The sequence below is a fragment of the Anser anser genome (genome assembly GCF_964211835.1).
Source record: "Anser anser genome assembly, chromosome: 7".
NCBI lineage: Eukaryota > Metazoa > Chordata > Aves > Anseriformes > Anatidae > Anser > Anser anser.
Window position 1 is genome coordinate 14159948 of NC_139727.1, and position 21609 is coordinate 14181556.

General features: G+C 43.4%; 1 long non-coding RNA gene across 2 annotated transcripts in view; it reads right to left on the reverse strand.

The window, feature by feature from the left end:
* The window catches only part of LOC310902434, a 64083-nt gene that overhangs the window by 7614 nt on the left and 34860 nt on the right, over positions 1-21609 (reverse strand). Inside the window, exon 14 of one of the 2 annotated variants that reach the window (XR_014586722.1) lies at positions 3133-17663. The exons of the other annotated variant lie outside the window; for it this stretch is intronic. This is a non-coding gene — a long non-coding RNA (uncharacterized lncRNA). Of the gene's footprint in view, positions 1-3132; positions 17664-21609 lie in introns of those variants that run through there. 2 annotated transcript variants of the gene reach the window in all.

Genomic DNA, 21609 nt, shown 5'->3' on the forward strand with positions numbered 1-21609 from the left:
TGTAAAAGATGCTTGGCAGCTATCGCATGTTACAAATCTGCATGAAATGTTTGCCTGAAAACAGGGTATGTGCAAGTCCAGAACCACATTAACTGCCCCATTAGGTCAGCCCATCTCAGCATGCAAACCTCCCCGCTAAATCCACCCTCTTATCTCTAAGCACACAGCTTGTCTGCAGACATCCTTTCCCCTCGTGCACATGTTGTGGGGAACCACCTGAATACAGAGCCACACAGGCCAGACGAGACGTAGCTGAGGTCCGGAAGAGTGACTAGCAGGGGCAAAGGACAAACTGCTCAGAGCAGCTCCGTGCCTCCCCTGCACATCACACACCTGAGCACAATTCCTTCTGCTGCTAACTTCCAGCCCAAGTTGAAAGCTGAAGTCTGGACTCCTCATATAACCAACCTCCTGAATGCAGGACAGTCAATCCTAGAAGACCACTCTACTCTCCACCTGTTTCCTGCAGCCTTTCCCAGAGCACCCCTAGGCCAGCTACCAGCCTAGCTGAGCTGAGCTGCTGTGCCAGTCCTTTGATGTGGTGACTCTCATGTTCAAACACAACCAGAAGAGAAGATGGGCCTGTGCCCGCTGACTGCTCAGGCTGGTTTCACATGGCTTGTCAAGTGCTTTCTCCAGTGAACGCAGCTCCTCGCTGCTGCTGCCCTCTGCCCAGGAGCTGTGCCACTGTGCTGAGTTCAGCGGGCAGCTCCTCCGCGGTGCCCAAAGCACCCACATCACTAGGAGGAGGAAGAGGATCCAGTTACTGCCCCTCGTTATAATTTCCAACACAGATTTCTCATTAATCAGTACCAAATTAGCAGTCAGACACCGAGATTTTAATTGCAATCTTTGTCTAGGGTGGGCTGTAACTGACAGGACTATAACTCCTTCATCCTTTGCCCCTGGGTGGCATGGTGTGGGGGAAGCAGTCAGCGGAGCTGAAGCTCATCTTGAGAGGCATCGCTCACTGAAACGAGCTCGCACTAGCTCAGGGCTCTCTGACCCACCACTCAGGGAGCAAAGGGCTGGTCCAGATCGTCCTCTGGAGGACTGGTGGGTTTTTGTTAAGTTTTCATCCACTCATAACACAGCAGCTGTGTTACAGAGGGTCAGATTTGGGGCCTGCAGCATTTGAGAGCATTGCTTTAAACCATTCAGTGACAAAAATCAGGAGATTTTATTGACTGCAGGATAATATAAATCAGCTATTGAAAACCTGTATCATTAGCGCTATTGCTTTCCAGTGGTAGATAGCTGCAGTAATGGATTGGCCTCTCCATCTTATCCTCCCACTAGAAAACAACATACACAGGGCTGATCAATAACCTGATCTAAGTTACTTGTAAACGTGTCAGGTGCAAATATCTCCCTTTATCAAAGGTTTTAGAAACCAGATACTTTTCCAAAATTTAGGCCAGGAAACAAATTGCTTTGGATAAATTGTTGTTATGGTGGAGAACAGCATAGCCAGATCCACCCACATTGTTACAAGGAATTTTTAAATAGACAGGGAATAACTTTATTAGATGCATGTATTACTTTGTGGGGTCAATAGCTCAAGACGTTCATTTGCAATAGGAAAAAAATTCCATTTGAAAAGCATTTTTGTAACATCCATGTTGCTGAGAAGCCTCTATTTGATAGCTGGATTATTTCATCAGGGGCGTTGGCCACTAATTTCTACAGACAAAATCCCTAAAACACCTTCAAAATCAATACCAAGTTCCACTGCCATTACTAGGGCCAGGATTTCATCCTATTGTACCACAACATATTACCACTTACTATAGTGTTGCCAACTCTGAAGTCAGTGGAAACTCCACAGGTCACAGCCTCATTTCCCCACAGATAAGTGGAGAGGTTACAGAGGTGTTAAGGGCCTTCCCTATATAAAGGTGGTACCACTTTTACTCCATCAGTGTGATTAAAGCATGTACACATATTTCTTCCCCTTATGCTGCTCTAGCTCAATTGCACATGCAGAGAGGGGATGTATTTAAGATTATAAGGCAGGTCAGAGGCGGGCTGAAGCACAGTAACATTACAGCCTGCAGGGACCTCCATGGACACCCAAAGAAGCAGCCATATGCTACGTCCTGCCGCAGCACTCTGACACCAAGGCAGCCCCTTGGGGGTGACCAAATGCTAGCCAGGGCTTTCTGAAAGGGGAGATATCACCTTCAGAAAGCCCCTGGGGCAAGCAGCGTACAGAATCAATGGAGAACTTTACGGGGACAACGTATTTCTTTGAGGTGGCGTTCCTGGAAAACTTTGCACTCCAAGTTCCTGGAAATCCTTGCACCCTAAATCAAACACCCTTTTAAACTGGTCCTTGCTGTACAGCCTTACATAGCCCACACGATACTGCTGCCCACTTTCTTCAGTTTGGAGGTTAAGTGGCATCCAAAGTGATACCATGGAAAAGATTTTATCTGAATTCATTTTCCACTGACTTTTGTGACACGAGAGCACAGGTGGCCTTGCAGAAGAGGAAGAGGCCACAGTAATGTAGAGGCTGAGTACAGGTTGCCACAGCCATAAAGTGGAGATGAAGGCTGGAGAGAATCTTTGCCACGAAGACTGAAGACAGAGAAAATAACATTGTGCTGATGTGTTTTATTTCAATTACTTCCTCCCAATGTGTCTGCTGGCCCCAAGCGACTACTGTGAACCACCAAGCACCTGTGCTCAGCCAACCACCCTCCCAGCCTCAAGGCTGGTGGCTTACTTGCCCCAGCCCCAGAGCCGTTGCCTGAACCCTCAGGTGTTACAGCCCTCCAGGACTGAAGAGGGGAGATTTCACAGTATCACAGTATCACAGATTTCTAGGTTGGAAGAGACCTCAAGATCATCGAGTCCAATCTCCAACCTAACACTAAGTACTCCACTAAACCATATCGCTAAGCTCTACATCTAAACGTCTTTTAAAGACCTCCAGGGATGGTGACTCCACCACCTCCCTGGGCAGCCCGTTCCAACGCTTAATAACCCTTTCGGTAAAGAAGTACTTCCTAACATCCAACCTAAACCTCCCCTGTCGCAACTTTCGCCCATTCCCCCTCGTCCTGTCACCAGGCATGCAGGAGAACAGACAGACCCCCACCTCTCTACAGCCTCCTTTAAGGTAACTGTAGAGAGCGATGAGGTCGCCCCTGAGCCTCCTCTTCTCCAGGCTGAACAAGCCCAGCTCCCTCAGCCGCTCCTCGTAAGACTTGTTCTCCAGACCCCTCACCAGCTTGGTCGCCCTTCTCTGGACTCGCTCGAGCACGTCCATGTCCTTCCTGTAGCGAGGGGCCCAAAACTGAACACAGTAGTCAAGGTGCGGCCTCACCAGAGCCGAGTACAGGGGCACAATCACTTCCCTCAACCTGCTGGCCACACTGCTTCTTATGCAGGCCAGGATGCTGTTGGCCTTCTTGGCCACCTGGGCACACTGCTGGCTCACATTCAGCCGACTATCAACCAATACTCCCAGGTCCTTCTCAGCCAGGCAGCTTTCCAACCACTCATCTCCCAGCCTGTAGCGCTGCTTGGGGTTGTTGCGCCCCAGGTGCAGGACCCGGCACTTGGCCGTGTTGAACTTCATACAGTTGACCTCAGCCCATCGCTCCAGCCTATCCAGATCCTCCTGCAGAGCCTTCCTTCCCTCGAGCAGATCGACACACGCACCTAACTTGGTGTCATCTGCAAACTTACTGAGGGTGCACTGGACGCCCTCATCCAGATCATCGATAAAGATATTAAAGAGGACCGGCCCCAGTACCGAGCCCTGGGGGACACCACTAGTGACCAGGAATACCATTTATACCATTCTATATTCATTTTGCATGGAAGCAGCCCACACACCCTTCATTCCTTATGGATTTGAAAGATCCAGTGAACCAGGGACAGATTTGACCTCGCCTAGGTCATACGCACCTTAAGATGTATTCAAATGGGGAGACCCCCAAAAGAAGAAGAAATGGATCCCTTCGGTAATTAAGAGATCCCTTTTTAATGGGGCAAGATCACAGATTGCCATTTTGTACAGTTGTCTGTTGTTCTACTCCCCTTTTTTATGTTTTTGATAAATGAAAACACACCAGAAGAGTTCAGCATCTTCTTTCAAAACTTCTCTATTTCACTAACTTGTTCCAACCTCCATCACAGCTCTTCCCTTGTCAGCAACTGTACCACCACGATATACCTCTGCCCACGCACAAATGCACTGGTTGAAGGTATGAACTGGAATCTCTCCGTTAAAGGAACAAGCAGGCATCCCAGAGACTGACACAGCTGCTATTTGCATGTAAAAGAGCAAAAAAGGTGCATGACTGAGCTCAAATTAGCATGAGCAAAGCCTCCCACCACATTTGCAAACTACAGCTTGCACAGTGGTGCTAATAGAGGTGCACATTTTCCTCACAAAGAAGAATTTCTACCTCAGTGATAAGGAAACTTGTCTAACAGTGGTTCACAGAATTTAACATCTCATGAACTTTCAAATCCCCTTTTTTCATATAATTTACAGAGTGCTTGGAAAAGCGAAACATAGTGGATGCAGAGTGAGCTGGATATGCCCAGGTTCAGTTTTGTCTTCACTTCCAGCTTAATTCCTGAAGCTAGCTACATCAATGAGCCACATTTTCTAAGGCCTCCATCACTTTTGTGCTGTGGGAGATCATTTATGTCCGCATAATCTTGCTGAAGGCGTGCCACTTCATAAACTATAAGATCTCTGGATTTTAACACAGTCTTTGTCTCTCTGTGGCCATGAACACACATACACAATGTGCACACACCTACTGAGTCATAAAAAGATCAGTTGCTTCAGCAGGCTGTTTAAACAGTGTACTTGTATTAACTGTCCCCCACACCAAACTGCATATCGAGCCCTTGTTGCAGAGAAGTTACAGACTTTTTTTACTTTATTGTCATACTTCTACGGAAGCTGTTGGAACAATTCGGTGCCTCCACTATTGACACAGTAGCTTTGGCTCATCTGGGAGACTAGAAGGAACAGCAAATGCAGGCATTAATGGTAATAAAAATCAAAGCTAAGCTCTACATGAAGAGGAACAAATTCCAAAATGAAAAATTCGATTACACAGTACCTGTCTCCTGGCTTGCCTTCCTCATTATACGTAGAAATTAACCCTGTCATTAAGTACTTTGATCAGGCTGTAAATAAACAGCTTATAATGGCATGAAATCTACCACAGCAAGCAGGCAAATGAACAAGGGGAGAAATACTGACATTTGGGGCTGCTGTCAGACATCAAGTGCTCCTACTCCCTCGGGGCCAAACTGCTAGAGTAAATGGGGTTATGCCAACGATGAATTGCTCCCTCCTGGTTTGTGCTACTTCTAGAAAGTTTCAGTAACAATATCTAAGAGGCTGTCATCTGGAGATCAGTAGCATTGGTTCGAGATCTTTGAGAGATGTTTAAATTGGCTTGTTTTAACTGCTTTTAGGTTAAAACTCAGCATGGAAATTCCCAGCCCATGATGGAGCTGAAGCAGTTACGTGGTCAAATTGGTCCAGGTTTCCATTGCTCAGAAATAAAGTATGGCACCCTTTCATGTACTCCAGCTCCAAACATTTGTCAATTGAATTTGGACTGCTTCCGGGCACTAGTACATATCATAAGCAAGATTTCTGGGCAATTGAGTGTTGTCCTTTGTGTTTCTTTTTTTCATTTGTTTGTTTGTTTGTCGTGATTTTGGAGTAGAATTTGCTTTCTTCTGGGATGTATTTAAGTCTGTGTAACTCTACTTACTTGCCATGCTATCTAAATTCCCTGCACAACTAGATTGCTACACAACCAGAGGTGGCCAGGCCAACAGCTCTGCCCCTGGCCTGCCACGAGTCCCTTACCATTCCTGAGACCTGGTTTCAAGCAGCTGTGTTTCCCCGTTGGCTTTTCGCACCTCTTTGCTCAGGAGACCCTCAGTGTCTTCAGATGGACTGCGGTTGGCCAGGTGCAACCTCTGCCCCCGAGCACCACCTGGGGGCACTCCATTTTGTTTAGAAAGTACAGCTTAGGTGCTCGCTCCTCTGTTCTCCTAACTGAGCTGCAATGGGATTTCTGGTGATTTGCCAAGCACAACAGACACAGATGTACGGGAGAAATCCTGACCCAAGCAAGGCAAAGGCAATTTCCCGCTGTCTTCAAGGTAGCCAAGATTCTACCTTTAACATCCTAATAAAAGCTTGGAAAAACACTAAGCAACCCCACAGATTATTTGATTATTTTTTTCTTTATGCATTGCTAAACATACTGCAGAACAGGCATTTTATTATTCCTAAAAGCACTGAAGACCAGCATCTCCCCTCCTTCTCACAATTCATTCCTTTATCCCATTGCTGCAATCAGTTCCAGGACATTATAGCAAGCCATTGTTCAAAATTGCTATCACCACAATTTAGAAAACACTCAGTCCTAGATCAAGACAGCTCAGATAAAACATCTCAGGTGCTGTGTAGCTTCCAAGCATACTGTTCTCACTCTATAAAACTGCATCTCTGCTCTTACTTACACTCCATATACCAGCCGTGTATACAAAAATGGTCCTTTCCAGATCCACAAATACTCACATGCTCTTTTTTGTACAAAGTCATACAAAAAATAAAACACAACCCCAGTATCAGCACACACAAGGCAAATAATACTATGGTTTTGGATACACACAGAGGTTTTGACCCCAGCTGCAGTGGGGGTGGGCACTTTGAAGTAAAGGTCTGTAAAGGTGAGAGGATGAGCAGACCCACTGTCTGGGCAAAGGTGGGAGGGCTCGTAGGAGGTGGGGCAGCAGGGAGGAAAGGCACTCACAGAAGGCAGCTGGCAGGGGATGGAGCTAGCTGGAGGCAGCATTTTTACATCTGGCTCTAATGAACTTGACCAAACTCTTTCAGTGCATATGTAGTCCCTGATAATAAATCAAATCAAGTATTTCTTTTGAATTTGCAGTTCCTGTTCAAATTCAGTAATTTAAGTACTGGCAGGTATTTTGCCTGCACTGAAAGTTGCAGGAAGGGTGTACCTGAAATTTCTGGCAAACCTAGAAGAGCCTAACAATCTAGGCTGCAAATGCACATTACATATACTAACTACCATATCATTATTATTTGACACTTTTACAATATGTCAGCTTCCCTTCTAAAAATAATTCACTATTAATAGCAATTTTATGTAACTAGCAGTATGCCAGGGATCTCTCACAGATCCCATCCCTGAACAGGGCATTCACATATCCCCAGATTCAGCAAGGCAATCAAATCTCAACTGCAGTATCTTCCAGTGATTACTCTTTCATTCACTTACTCAGTAGTCAGGTTTGATCATGCTCCTGCTGAACCCAGTAACCAATCCAGCCTTCACTGGAAAACTACAACGTGCAGAACAAATTAAGGACTCTAGTCCTGATCAAGCAAGACATTTTAAAGTGTGACTCACCTGTAAGCATATGCACTGCTTTAGTAATCGATGGCATCACCTAAGTGCACAGTCAAGCACACGCTGCAAACACCCCCCTGACAGCTAGTTCCATAACCTGGGAAAACTCCCTGGTGCAGCTCTGGAGCTGCTCTAGAGTAATTCATGAGTAACGTGCACTGAAACGTGTCAGTCTGGAAAAGTGTAAACAAGAGGGGCAGAAACAGGTAGAGTGGAACTGCTTTTCAAAACACACTTAATGGCTGTCGGGAGGCAAGGCTGGAACCATGTTTCAGGCTTAGAAGTGAACTTGGGAAGGAAGGCAGCTGCTCAGGGACCCAGGATGAGTCACAGGAGCTCTCTAAGGGTATGTGAAGAAGCTGGCCTACCTGAGTGGCTTTCAGGGAATGGTAAGAATTGTAGTCAAGATACATGAAGTTTTATTAAAGGTTTGTTTTCACTAAACCTTTGTTCCTGCTGTTAAAATGGCTTTAAAGCAGTGTGATACTTTATTCTACTAGTAAAAAAACCAGCCAAGGAGAACAGCTTGTCTCCAAATGCGGCTGGATCTGCCAGGTAGGGATGTCTGGGAGGGAAGCACAGCATGCCCCCAGGTGGGGGGTGGCAGGAGGTGAGGCCTGGGGCCAAACTGAGGCTTTCACATAGAACCATGGTACGCAGCACCTGCAGCTGCCATTGATGCTAATGGGAACTGTTGGTACTCAGCACCACTGAGGCTCTGTCTCTAGCAGAACAATTTATGATTTCTTGATCGTGAGCTCATTGATTACGTGATCAGGAGCCTGCACCAGAGACATACCCTTGCAAGGAACTTGTTTTCAGTCCTCCCACTTGGAGTGGGGGCACATGTATGGGCTTCCCTGTATGAGATGAAGTACCAACCCCAGCCACACATCTGAGAAGCTAGTATCTCAGTACACCCCCAGCATTCCCTTCAGGGAAAACTCCTCCAGACATCTGCATATTTAACACAGGTCGCACATCCAGAAAACACTGCTTTCATAGGTCCTAGCTTTCCTGACAGCAAGCTAGGGCTTGTGGCTAGAGGAATACAGGCCTACAGAAAAGCATGCTAAATGTCAATAAATGCAGGCAATGTCAATAAATGGAGGTAATAAATGTCAGGAGAGCAGTACATAAAGCATTTCATACCTGATTCAGAGAACAAAAGTATGAAGCTTCTTGGAACAAGGTCTAACTCTCTTTCATATCTGCAGACCTCAAAGATGCTGTCAGGTAAAGAGCATGAGTCATGGGTACCTACAACATCCTTTCCCAGTAGCCTTTGTCTTATCACTCAGCCACTGCTCCTCTGCTAAATAACCAGAAATTTGTGGAGAAATATTTCTTCCCTGTCTTATCTGTACATGCTCTCCAAAGATTGAACAGTAAAAAAAGCAGAAAGAAAAATACTACCACTTTCAGAGGTGTCCCCATTACAGAAGTCCTCACTTCATGAAAAGCATCGTGGTGTAGCTGCTGCAACTACTTCCATGCAGAGACATCCCTGCTGAGGTGCCTACTCAAAGATGCAGGAATCCTTTGGAAATGGGGTCTGGCTGCCCTCTCATTTTCCCTGCAGTCTGTATTTGCATTTAGATTTTGTGTCTGCTGATTGCTGGCTAGGAAGAGTTGATAATGACATGACACAGGCTTCTATCAAAATAAGACAATTTTGCCTTTTACAAGTATCTCCCTGTTCTCTTCTGCACCAAAGAGACTTCACTGCTGGTAACATGGGGCAGTAACTGAACAGTGCACTGTTGACTTTCTTGAAGTGGCAGTGATTTACACCACCCAAAGATCCTGCACACCATTCCAGCCATTTCTTTGTATATTGTACACTCTCTACTTTAACAAGATTAGGTATCATGACTTAGAGAACAGAGTCACTAAGAACCAAGATGGTATTAAACCAGGCGTGTTTGCTTCAAAGGTGTGAAAATGATTCCTTGCTTGGGCACTTGGTTTTCAAGTAAACAGCCTCAGGAGGCCAAGAACGGGTGAAAAGCAGAAACTGGTAATTCCTTTCTGCAGAATGGGATAAGAAAAAGCTGTGCCTCTAGAAAGGGATCACTTGATAACACTCTAACTTCATTTCCAGCTGCTTAATAAGTTGAACAGTTCAAAATCAAACAGAAAAAACAAAAACAAAAAACATCAACAACAACAACAAAAAAACAAACAGAAACTGTTCTAAAGGAACTGTTCTTGAAATCTTCTTGGATTACTTGAGAAGCACATATTAGTAAGTTGTCTCATATTGAAGGGATGCAAGACACGGACTCCTGATGGCTCTTGAACAGGAGACGTTTATTGCCCTTTTTCACTACTACATATACTTTCCCTGTAGCCCCACACGCTGTCCACGCACCCGAATCTGTCTTACAATTGGTTAGAGACCCTCAGACACGTGCCTTGAGCCAGCCAGCAATTGGCCACTGCCCAAAGATCATCTTTAACACTGTAGCCAATTTACTTTATCTCAACCTTGCTCAAGTTTTTGGTTCTACCGCTGTTTTCCTCATTATCTGTAACTCAGGGACGTGTGAAACAGCACAAAGCTCCCTGCGAATTCCCTTCCCACATCAAATGACTATGATTGTGGTCTTTTCTTACTAACTGTTTTTGTTTCCCAAAATCACAACCACAAAAGAGTGGAATAATGGCAGTAACACATTGAAGTACTGAAGATAACACTGGAACAATTACTGTTGGCTGCCAACAGCCTCAGTCAAATAAGTAAGCCTACAGCACGAGCCTTTCCTTCCTGTCCAGTCACTGCTACTGTCAGCATCAGCTCCTACAGAGCATCACATTACTGTAGTAGACAACTCTTCCCTCATCTGCCATTTAAATCCAGCTATAGACACAGGAACCTAAATGAATCATTAAGAAAGTGTAGCTGCATGTGCCATGACCACTAGTGGTCACTTTGATGAGGTTTTTTGTTTGCAATATTTCCTCTGTATCAGGAGTCTGAACATCCCATCACTACATCTGTAGAGTCTGTTTCCCAGCAGAGAGGAAGCTTGTCTCTGCTCCCCAGAAACAGTTATAAGGCTGGTGGTATAAATAGAACAACTGTCCCGCTTACTCTGTAGTATTGAACTGGTAATTAATGCATAGGAGAGTAAGTCTTGAAACAACTCCACCCTTCCCTGCTTTATCGTCATCACTGATTAAAAACACATTCAGGTAATTTTTGTCATTGATTCCAAGTTAGAAGAGAAATTAAAATATTTGCTGACCTCAAATTGCTAACACTTGGCTTTTAAAAAGTTCTCTGGAAGGCACGGGACATGCAAACTTGAAGAAAATTTCTTTTTGTGAAATCAGAGGAATGGTTTTCAAGTAGCTGGTGGTACAGAGGTGCACATGATTCTCCTGGGAAGAAGGTGAAAATGAATCAAACAGTTCCAGGAGTGGCAGACCATTGCAGCCATGTCCCTTATTCATCTGTGTCCAAAGGTTGGATTCCTTGGTACAAAGAAGGCACAAGCTGTGGCTGACATTTCCCTGTATTTCAGACTGTTGTGACATCTCCCTCCCAAGTGCCTCTCCTCTCCTGGGCCTATCTGCATTTTCTTTCCTACCTCCATGCACCTATTGCATTGATTTTGGTTAAAAAGGTATTTCCATGTGTTTTCATGTTTTCCAAATGTTGATGAAACTAGTTGGGATAACCAAAGTTACACAGGAGGAAGGGCACACTTCCTCTATTGGCCAGATTTCAGCTGTACAATTTGAAGTCCCCCAGACTGTTCAGCACCTGCTTTGCCCTGTACCTGAAGAAGTACTTCACCACACCTCCACAGTCCCCAGTGTTTTGGGGTAGCACCCCACAAAAAGGAGCAGTTTCCTGCAAATCCTGTGCCCTAGAGGCTGCCTCAGCTCCAGCCAAGCACTCCAGAGGCAGCTACTTCAAGCAGTCTTGTAGAAACCAGCATCCCCTGCTAACTGAGGTTCATTGAAGTGCAGCAACAGGTCAAAAGTAAGACAAACACTTACATATGGACAAAGGCAGGGATGGCATTCCCATCCATCCTTCTTATGCAATATGCAAAACCCAACGAGCTGAGCTTCCCTAGTATGGCCAGCACATAAAATGAGATTTTAATGTGGGCAAGCAGGAGGCCATACACAAGTCTGGAAGTAAGGGGGTTTATTTCTTACTGACCAGCTTGATAGCAGAAGTGCCATGGTCATTCTTTCTAATTTCAGGGGCCTTTTAAATAAAGTTCCACTCCAGAAGCCAAGCATGAAAGGAGAGGAATGAAAACTCTGTGATAGATAAGATATTACAAGACACTGTCAGAATCTTGGTAGGAGAATGAAATAACACTCTGGATACTGTCATTGAAAACAATAATGAAAGAGTACACCATTTTCTTAACTGAAGTACTATCAAATCTATGTTACTGCCACACAACATATTTTTCCTCCAAAGGTGCCAATTTCAAGCTATGACTATTGATCTCTATCTAACACTCAAAATTAACTGCACTACAAAGGGAAAGTGGCACCAAATCGTTTGAGAACATCAAACAGTAAAAAGCCAATGGGGTCAAATCAAGGTCAGAATTTGATGAGTAGGGTGTCAGAAATTTAATCCATTTTGTCTAAGATAATGTATAGAGCCACTATTGTTTTTCCCCCTTTCTTTTCTGTAATATTTTAAGCCAGCTTCTCTGAAAAATATCACAAAACCAGACCTCAACTTTTTCATGAACTTTTTTCCATGACTGGAGAGAGAGAAGATTAAACGGACTGAAACACAGATGGCAATTATGCCTCTGTTTATTTCCTAATGAGTCACACGATTATTTTTTGCCTTCTGCCACATCATTTCAGAATACAAGAAAACCTTATCTTGAAGGAGACATGAAGAGACAGAATAACACTGTTAAAAGTCCCAGTCCAACAAGATACTTAAGTGCATGAAAAAAAAACCAAACTTTTGACCATGAGTGAAGTTCCATTCACTTAAATTCACATCATCAGCAGCAGGTAAATCTGTACCATCAGCTGGTGAATGTGGCATCTATCAGATTCAGCAGTGGTCTCAAGACAAAATACTCAAAAGCTCTTATAGTGATGTTACATTTACATTTCAGCATTTGGAGAAAATTAAGGTCAGAACTATGGTCAGAAAAGGCTTCCCCTTTGCCTCCCCACCACAGCCCCTCTAGCCACCCCCATTTCTGTTCGTATCGCCTCCTGCATGCCCAGGATATTCCCCAGCCTCGGAAACTTGACCAAACTCACACCCAGACTGAAATCTGGATCCATAAAGCCTGGCTACCTCCCACTGTAGAGGCAACACAGCTATGAGCACACTGACCCACTGTTTGGGCTTTCAAACTTGGCTGTGGCCACTTTCTTTTAAAACCCAGGCTGAGTAACTGCTTTGATAGTGGTAACACCTTCTGCTTCTCGTATCACAGTCTAGTAATTAGTATGCTTGTGAAAGGAATCAGAGGATATGTATTCATCAGTTCAAATTCACGTCTCTCACCTCCCCAGGAGGTACCTTAACCACAGGGCTTTGGATAGGGGATTCCCCTCTTATCCTACTGAAATCAGGCAAGAAATATTCAGGCTTTGATCCTAAAAGAGCTGAAACTTCAGCCCAGTGAATTGGACACGTGACTGGAAGAGGACTCTTCATATGTTTTAGCCAGTAACTGGGGGTGAATAATAAGGAACTGGATTTTGTCAGGAAGATTCTGAGTGTGACCTCCCACTTCCTAGCAGAACACACAATATGCAAAACAGGATCCATTTTAAAGGGAGAGCAAGACACATACTCCTCTCTAAAACCAGCACAACCTCTGTGCTGGAACACACTGGCTTTCTGCAGTAGTACTCATCTCTCCTCAGGACATGAGTAGTGCTTCAGAAACACCCTTGCCTTCAGGTTATTTCTGTTTCCTCCTCTAAAGAGTTCCCTGTTCAGCATCTGGGGATTCCTGCAGGCACTGGAGAGGCTTATCTATCCCAAGGAACTTCAAAGATACACACAACTGGTATGGCCAACATAGGGCACAGATAGGTTGAATAATTCGTTATAGGTTGAATTATTTGTTACCTAAGAAGGCTTCTGACAAATGGCAAGGCTGTTCTGGAACACTATGAATAGAACAGATTTTGGGATGGGGTGCTGAAGAGAACTGGTTTTAGTGAAACATTGGATTTTTACCAAAATGACCTTTTTCATTCCAACCGCCTGCTTTGCATAGAAAATTGCACAGAAATTTCCAAAATTTGAAAAGAAATTCAACATCTCAGTGACTTATCAGAGTTATCGTCTGGATGTTATTTTCTTTTGTGGACCATTTCCTGCAACTGGACTTAATTTCCAACATGCATCATTGCCAGATGTTCCCGTGATGTATTGCAACAGCACAAGAAGATAGAAAACCATCATTCACATTAAAAAAGACCTGAGTTTAAGGAAGAATTATGGAACGGCTTGGGTTGGAAGGGACCTTAAAGATTCCCTACTTCCAATCCTCCTGCCATGGGCAGGAACACCTTCCAGTAGACTGGGAAAAGAATATGGGTTCTTTGCCTTGAAAACTTGCAAGTTCCTGAATGGGAAGTGGGAACTGGTCACTTCTACTTTGCTCCCCCCCCCCCAAAAAAAAAAAAGCAGTTTTCCACAGCAAATAAAACATTCCCAATCCATTCTATTTAACAAGGTATTCTCAGGCTATGTTCGTCATGAAATGAGGATTAGTTGTTGGCACTATGTGTCCATTTATCGGTCTAGTGGTCATTTCTGCATCCCTTCCCTTCCTGACTCATCAACACATTTAAAAAGTACCCAGCAGACAGGGAAGGGGAAGGATCTGTGGGTGCTGGGTGGGAAGAGTAGATATAAAAATTCTTAGTTCTGTTTTGATACTTTGCAACCATGGTACAGATCTACATGGCAGATCAGCAAGTCTCTGAGGTTTGAGGGAAAACTCTGCCAAAAGATGGTGTTTCTTTTCCTTTAAAAAAAAAAAATCTTGAAACAGGTTATTACTAGCTGTTGTACTGCATCTGAAACTTTCAGTTTCATTACTTACTTATGTGACGTATATACCAAGTGGAGCGGGATCTTACTAAAACCTTCCAGGATGAAAACTGTCATGCTAGCCTGTCTGGACATTTTTTAGCAAACACAAAAATGGAATTAGATGTTGCTGCTATTCTGACTCAAATAAACAGAAACAAATTAATTAAAACAACTACATGGAAAAAAAAAAACAACAAACACAAAACAGGTGAACATTAGATTAAAACAAGGTTATTTTGAGATGGTGAAATAATACAATACAGCTTATTGAGGTAAATCCATTAAAATTCCAAGCACTTTTAAACACATATTTAAAGCATGTATTAAAGTATATATTTGTTTGTCTTAGAATTATGTAGAAACTTCTTTTTAAGTAAGAACCTAAGTTAGCTTTCTAAATTAAAATGGAAACTAATCTCATAGACATAGTACAACAGCCATAGTACTGAGTTTTCTGCATATTAACTATTAGGTTAAGACTTACTGAATTTTTGGTGTCTACTTAATTACTTAGCTTGCCTTAGGCTCCTTTTGTAAACAGTTTCACTCAAGTGAGTTGAAAATTGCTGATTTCTGACACTTTATTGCATAGCTAGGAAAGTTATTTTATACACATCTGTCTGCCCAAGAAAAGATTTTCTACTTGTTTTGGCAAGGGCTTTTAAATAGATACAGATATAGATATAGATATAGATATATAGAGTCCTTTTTCCTGATTCCTAGTAGTTCTCCTAGCTTAGTTTCAACAGACATATTCCACAGAAAAAGTAAAGGTTACCAGTGTATTAATATTACTTCTGTACACTACTGTATGTTTTCAATTAGGCTCACTCCCACAACGATTTCCATATCTAGCAACTTGTTCTTCTTATTTCTTGATAAGTGATGGCCCCTATCAGGAAGTCGGGGGCGAGTCTGCTACTGCTTTGAGTAAACAGCCTAAAGGTCATTTTAGATGTTGGCTTTTGACACTCTTGGTTCAATAGCCACCCACCACAGTTGTCACCAGTAAGCTTAAGTTAACCTCATGGAAAAATAGCCTTTCAGTGGGTCCTGTTGTCTCTTCAACAGAACAACTCACCAGTGGTCACTTAATAGTGGAACGAAGAAAATCCTATTAAGTTCCCCTCACAGAATTTGACAGAGGCGTTTGGTCTGGGGTCATGATCCAAGTGCTCTAGGCTTTCCCTGAGGTCTGCTAAGGTTATGGGAAAGTCTTTGAGTTAATGGGGTCTTTGAGTGGCAGTGTGTCCACACGGGTGCCACGGTTCTCCTAGCAAGTGCCCAAGGACCTCTTTAATGAGATTTCTCCTAGCAGAAACAAAATGCAGAACAGATTCCAGCTACACACACACAACCGACTTCTGCAGGCACGGCTATGTACACCAGAATGTGAAGGCATAAAACCCACAGCTAACACTGCACCCCTACCTTGAATGTCCACCAGCACAGCTACTACACGTACAATACTGTCCCCCCCAGCCAAACCCAGGCTCCTGCAGATCTTGTTTCTTTCCTATTGCTCCTGCAAGATTAATCAGTAGCAGGCACAACTTTGCCAAAATAGATGTAACTGCTGGAGTGTGTTGCCAGTACACACTACCAGTGAGCCTCCATCAGGAAAAGGTCATTACACCACTGACACAACCAGCCACCTCTTCCCACACACCTCTTCAGCATGAAAGCAGGAAGAACCCAGCAGCCAGACCTAAAGATACTATCATCCTGCAAAAGGAGAAGTGTTGCATGACTACATCTAAGATTCAGAGCAAAGGCCAAAGTACACACAGGGCTGATACAGCAAATATGCTTTGCACTGACACCCTCCTTCTGCAGACTGAACAAGGGACACCACCATCAAAGATAAAATCCAAATTTCATTCCAAAATAATACCTAAGACATTTCCAAGAAATTTCCCATAAAGAAAGACTAATGTATTCTCAAAATCAGGTAGCTCAGGCTTGTAGGCTCTCATTTTAGGCACCTGAAAATAAGCATTTCAGAAGCAATGAAACAAAACTTAGTGGCAAGGCATCTCAAGACACTCTTCATATTCTCCAGCTTGAAAACAGTAACTCCTGCAACTGAGGCACTGTTGGGTCTTGCAGTGTCAAACTGTGTACACCCTGCTGGAAGACATGCTCTGTATATACTTTACAAAAGTGGGGAAAAAAAACAGCACAGCCCAAACCTCCTTGTCCAGTTAGAGATTGGTCTGAGACTCTCCATACACCATGTTGATTGTTAGTAAAAAAGGGATTCATACAAGTAAGGGGCCAGCTTGTGCTGATAAACTATCTTCACTTTTTTATTAAGAGAGGTACAGGCTAGAACATGTGTTCCTAAATTTCTACATGAAGTGCATCTTGTACCATCTTTGTTTCACATCTGTGTAGCTCAAAAAAAACACTCCAGAGCCATGAAGAACAGATGAGGGAAGAAAGCAAAACTAAGAATATTCTCCAAAGATGCTGATCTCTTTTCAGAGCCAAACACCCAGCCTACTGCATCCACCAGCCCCTGTGCTTCATGACACACACAAAACAGTAGCTACCAGCACATCCTGTTCATTTCCATCGTGCTTTGTGGGATTCAGCTGTAGTCACTGTGACCTCCAGCACCTCCCGCTCATCCAGCATGGGATGTTCTGCTGCCCCTACAGAGGAAATTTCTGTTTTTCACAAGTCATTCCTAGCACAACAGTTCACTCAGGGTGGCATTACCATGTAGGTGCTAAGAGATAATAAACACTGAGGACACATCCCGTTGATTCTGTTCTCTTTCCCTCCCTCTACTCCACAGCAAACAGAGCTCAAGGCTTCAGAGGCCTCCACAAAAGCAGTCAAACCCAATTTCCACTGACTCCTACATGATATTGTATAGCCACAGTCATAGCTGTTTTCTCTGGACACAGGGCTCCATTTTCCAGCACATAATTTTCACTGCGCACAAAACAGACAACAGAGTGCAGAAACTCCCTTTTTTGCATTTGACATTATCATACTTACAAGAAAACCATCTGCAGTTTTCAGCTTCAGCTTTTGCTCCAAGTTGGGATCTTTCAGTTACTTTCCCAATATGCTTTCCAGCCCAGACTCTAGTTCAGTCTGCTCCTTACTCCAGCCACTCTCCCGCCTCTGTAAGCAACATTTGCTTTCTAGCACAAAAACGTTAGAGTGTTTAAAATCACAGGATGGCGTACCACAAAGCAGGCTCCTTGAGTCCAGTATTTACCCAAAAACAGTAAGTGCATGATGGCTGCAGGGCCACAGCACTGCACCCTCCTGAAGGGTAGAACAGTACAGCTGGGACTTCACTACAGTCGAATACCACAACCTGTCATATCTTTCTAGCTAAAGGAGTCTGGGTAGAGAAAATACAGGATGTATTTAAGCAATAATACCTTATGGGAATGTTTAGCAATGGCAAGTGTTCTGAGGAAGGGGTTGTGCCTCTGGTCCTTACCCTCACAAGTCAACAACTCCTAAGCTCACTGGAGTTAAAATAGCTGACTTAAAAGTCATAATTGCTATTCTAAGCAGTAAAACACAAAAATGTTTTTTTTAATGTACCTTTTAACATGCTGCAAAGTTAAACATGGCTTGCATGTTACCATGGATATAATTTCATGTTTATAAGACTGGTCTTTCCTGGCAGCTAAATGCCTGTACAGGAACAAATAGCAGAGCAGAATTTTGTTTGGCATTTTGCTCAGTTTATGATAACAGCTAACTACTCTTTTTCTATTAACAAGCTTTTGATTTTACTGGAGTTTCTGTAGGAACAGAGTTCTTGTCGTTGGCACTAAACACGCTGTGACTGATCCTAGCGTGAGCAGAACCCTGAACTCAGTGGCAGCATTCATGAGAATCAGGGCCATAGGTTCAAGTCCCAGCATGTTTACGTATTTGCCATGGCTGCCATCAGCCAGTATACAGTACGTGCTTCATCTCTGCCTGATGAAGGGTCCACTCCAAAACCAGAGTGCAGAGGCTGAGCTAGAACTTTTACCAAAAACATGAGAAATTCTTACTAAACTCAGGCACAGTCAAGTTAGCTTTTCACCTGAGGACAGGGACAATTTTATTCACCTAGGTCCCAGAAAAAATTACCCAGGGAAAATCTCCAAAATGGAATTGCTACTTTCATATTAACTTGAAATCAGCTGCATTCAAGAAGAAAGGCTAATTGAGTATGAACAAAATACAGATTGATAGAAAGGTAAATGTGGCCAGTTCAGAACAAGTCTAAATGCTTCCCTCACTTCCAAACTTAATTGTTTGTGCCCATACCTATTTCAAAAAGCCTGTGTGTATTCCTAGCCGTACCGAACAATTTCTGTGGCAAAAGTTGCCTTGTCTTCAGTAGGACAAAATTTCACCCTTCAGTGAATAAAACCAGGAATAGCTTTTGGCTGCTGGTTTGCAATGTGTAGGATTGTAACAACTCAGCTGCTATTGCTAGATTTGAAGAGAAGATGGAATTGCACAGACCAGTCTGGGGATTACACCACGTTATGTCCCTCCAAATCACGCAGCCAGAGTGTTTACCTGTGTCTATGTGTTGCTGTCATAAGAAGTTCAGTACCTATTTCAGTATCAGATACGTATCAGTTAAACTTGGCTTCAGCTTTTGAAGTGGGCGGAGAGCATCACCACCCCTTTCCTGTACTGAAGTCTGCAACAAAATTGCATTTTACTCACAAACATATCTGTAGTTCTGTTGTGTTGACTTTTTTAACAAATAATCTCATTGGACAGACAGCACCAGCAAGTTTCTCCACTCGGTGGAGTGTCTTCACAGCCCTCCCACACAGTGAAAATGACTCAGACAAAACTACTAAATTTAGGGCATTGGTATTCTATGTGTTACGCTGGTGTTCATACAAGTAATGCCTTAAACAGTAAATTTCTGAATTAAGCATTCAAGCAATCTTTTCTGTGCTGCATCTGCCACTGAAACAGAACGGCAATGAAGGTGGGCTGAGGAGGAGGTTATTTGGATCGTGATTTGGGTTGTGTTTTGGCTAGAGCTAAATGTGAATTTGAGTGAGGTCTGCATGCACTTTTAGAAATACCTATTGACCTGACACTGTGATGTTTGATCTCAATTGATAAGATCGTGCAAGATTAGCTGCCCTTGGGAGATTCCCTTCATCTTGGGCAAGAGACTGCAGGTTTGACTCACACACGGGGATGATTTCTCTTAGGATGACTAGACCGATTCCCACTTCTCAACATTCACCTCACCCATCTGCCTGAGGCTCCCCTACTGCAAGTGTGGCTCATGAAGCAGCTGCTGAAGTGCTGATTGCAACTACATGCAGCCAATTAAACTGGCACTTCTATAATTCAATATTAAATTACAAAGGATTGTCACAATTTTATAATTTGCAAGTCATCCCCTGCTTCACAAGCAAATGAGCCATCCCTGTAGCAAGGGCAAGATCCTCTGGAAGAAAGCAGAGGTGGACAAATAAAGGTGAGAGGTCTTATGGCTGTCACTCGAGACATGGCTCTGCAGTGACACTTGCCATGTGTTCACCATCCAGGAAAAGGGACAGCAAGTCCCTGGCCACAGGGGCAGCAGGAGAAGCAAGGAGAGGGAAGGGAGGAGAAGAGAGAAAGAGGAGGAGGGCTAAAGCACCTATTCAGTTAAGGCAGTCTTTCCTCTCTACTTGCTTAAAATTGCCAGTGAATTCAGGAGACCAAAGTCAGGCCTGAGCAGGACCAAGAGACAACACCCTCTTCAGGCTGACCACAAAACCTGCTGAGGCCAGCAACAAATGTACATGGGTACCTCTGGGAAGGACATAGAAGCACTGACTCGCATTGACGAACTTTGGCTCTTTTTCTGTTTGTCAGTTGCCTCCAGAAGGGCATGGTTTTCTTATATATTTTTGGGTTTGAAACCGCTGAATAATCATTACAAATATAGTTCATGATCTGTTACCCAATTAAAACCATGCAATTCCTAGGAGCAACCTGAACTGTTTACATTGCACACTTCCATCACATGCCCTTTCTTCATTCCTCACCATTGGAACATAACTCTTAAAGAAAATTAGTTTGTATAAAAACACTTGCAGATCGTGTGCCACAGCCTCTAGAAATGCTTATGCTGGTCTGATGTGCAGTATTTCAATGCGGGGAGCTGGGCATCCCTGTCTAAAGTTCTGCAGACTAGATAAAGAATATTTCTTTTCCCCAAACCTGCGCTTACATGTAACACCCGCCCTGAGGCAAATTTCCGTAGTTCAGGGCTTATGCTTGCCCTGACTCCACCTGAGAAGCAGGAGTCTTAAAAATCCCCCCAAAGTGCTTACTTAAGAGATGCTTAAAAATCCAGCCCCAGAGGAGATTTGGGGCAATTATTAAATTTTTTCCCTTGCTCTAAGGCAGAATAAGTAACTTAGACCATCTCTGAAAAATACTAGTCATGCTTGTTCTTCTAAAAATTCAGTCAAAAAGATTCCACTTTAACCCTAAGTAATCTGTGCTGTGGTTTTACTACTTGTACAACTAGAATATTTTTCCTAATGCTTGAGCCTTGTCTTTTTACCCAATCCTCTTGTTAGGATATTTTTCCAACCAGGCAACTTTGACTGGGTAAAATTACCCAGTCTTACTACTCAGATTTCGATTGGTAATCTAGTCAGAGAATATAATGAAGATCAAAAGTCGAGATCAAAAAAATACCTATATGATATCTACTGCTCATTCTTTTTATCCTTGGCTAGCTGCCCTATGAACTGGGAAATTACATTAGTTTAACATTAATTACTTTTGACAATTATATTTTGTTATCACTTTACAATCTAATTCTGTACAGACTGTCTGACAGTCTGTTCCACTATCTGTCCAGGAATCCAAACCTCTCAAGTAGATTTTCAGTTTCGTTATTATTCCCTTCTTTAGATGCACAGGCAAGCCATCCTTCTTACTAAGACTTAAGACTAAAATACCTTTCTAAGAATTTCTACCCTATGAAACAGAATTGCCCCCAACATATTCCGAGACGGTGATGCACTGAGGTTTTTGCCATGCTGCCTTTCCAAGAAGTATCCAGGTAAAGTGCCCATTGCCACCTAGGCTTTGCTACAA